The sequence below is a fragment of the Octodon degus genome, unplaced genomic scaffold, assembly GCF_000260255.1.
Source record: "Octodon degus isolate 3935 unplaced genomic scaffold, OctDeg1.0 scaffold00107, whole genome shotgun sequence".
In the NCBI taxonomy this organism is placed as follows: domain Eukaryota; kingdom Metazoa; phylum Chordata; class Mammalia; order Rodentia; family Octodontidae; genus Octodon; species Octodon degus.
In genome coordinates, this window is record NW_004524683.1 from 1,020,333 (window position 1) to 1,021,887 (window position 1,555).

Sequence of the window (1,555 nt, forward strand, 5' to 3'; positions counted from 1 at the left end):
ATATAAAATACTTAAAAAATTTAAATGACTATACAGAAGGAATTTTTCCAGAATAGAAATGTAAGGCCAGGCTTGGCAGCACACACTTACAGTGGCACGCTCTGGAAGTCTGAGGCAGGAGGATCACAAGTTCAATCCCACCCTAGGTAATGTGGCAAAACTCCAATTCAAAAAATTAAAAAAGAGCTAAGGGATAGTCCAGTTGAAAGACCCTATACTCAACCCAAAGTACCACAAAGTAAGGGAAGTAAAAAAAAAATAAGGTAAGTAAATGAAAGTTAACGTAAAAATTAACCCAATCCTCTGGAACTACTTCACAGAAGCAAATACAAAACTATTCTAAAGGGTCTAAATTCAAGAGTGCCCCGCTAGCTCAGTCAGTAGAACACGCCACTCTTAAAGGGCCTAAATTCAGTCTGATATAGATGTTCATTCAGTCTAAGATGGATTCTCACAGAAAAACCCTGTTAAAGGCCATAATAAAAATTATGAACACACAAACATGTAATATAAGCAAAAACAGACAGATCAGAGCCAGGCCTGGTTACAAACACTTGTAACCCAAGATACTTGAGAGGCCAAGGCAGAAGACTTAGAAGTTTGATGGTAACCTCCGCAACTTAACAAGATGGTCTACACATGAAATGTTACTCTGTGTGTGTGCGTGTGTGTGTGTGTGTGTGTGTGTACTGAGAATTGAACTCAGGATCTTGTACTTGCCAGGCAGGCAGTTATGCCACTGAACTATATCCCTGGTCCACAAAATGAAATTTTAAAAAGAGCTGGGAATGTGTTAAAAGAGCCCTTGGGTCAGTCCTCAGTATGGGGGGTACATTGGGGGTGTGTAAACAGATTAGCATCACCTTTGGCAACAGTCAAACACAATCAAGTCTGATGAAGACGATGCTTTTTTTGAGATAAGACCACATTACATAGTACAGGCTGCTCTTGAACTCACCGTGCTCCTCCTGCCGCAGCCTCTACAGTGCTGAGATTACTCCAAAACCCTACTATACTCTACTAAGGATCAGCAGATTGGAAAAAGAAGCATAGATGATATGTATCATCTGATAGAAGTTCCACAGGAAAAGAACAGAGAAAGTAAAGGGAAGGTAACATTTTTGAATTCTTAAAATAGGAATCTGAAGTATCAAGCAAAATAAAAGAATATTCATATTCAGGTAAGGTATAGCTAAGCCACAGATCAGCAAAAAAGGAACCAAAAGGGGAAAAAATTACCTATCAAGGAATGATAATAAGGTTGACAGCAGACTTCAATCATGACAATGGAAATATTTCTGTCTCCCACATGCTGACAGAAAATAACTCATTCTAGAATATTATGCCCACCTATGCTACTATTTAATAGTAAGAGTGGAGGGCTGGTGAGATGGCTCAGTGGTCTAAAGCACCTACTTAGAACAAGCTTAGCAAAGCACAGGGACTGCGGTTCAATCCCCCAGCACCACATGCCTGCCAGCCCCGCCCCCTGGTGGGCTGAGCTGGCCACACACACACACACACACACACACTCACAAATAGATAAAATTAAAAA

The 1,555-nt window shown here is 40.4% G+C and overlaps 1 protein-coding gene across 4 annotated transcripts in view; it reads right to left on the reverse strand.

Annotated features, from left to right (window-relative positions):
• Window positions 1-1,555, reverse strand: part of Zyg11a (zyg-11 family member A, cell cycle regulator) — a 58,843-nt gene that overhangs the window by 1,562 nt on the left and 55,726 nt on the right. The gene's annotated exons all lie outside the window — the stretch shown is intronic.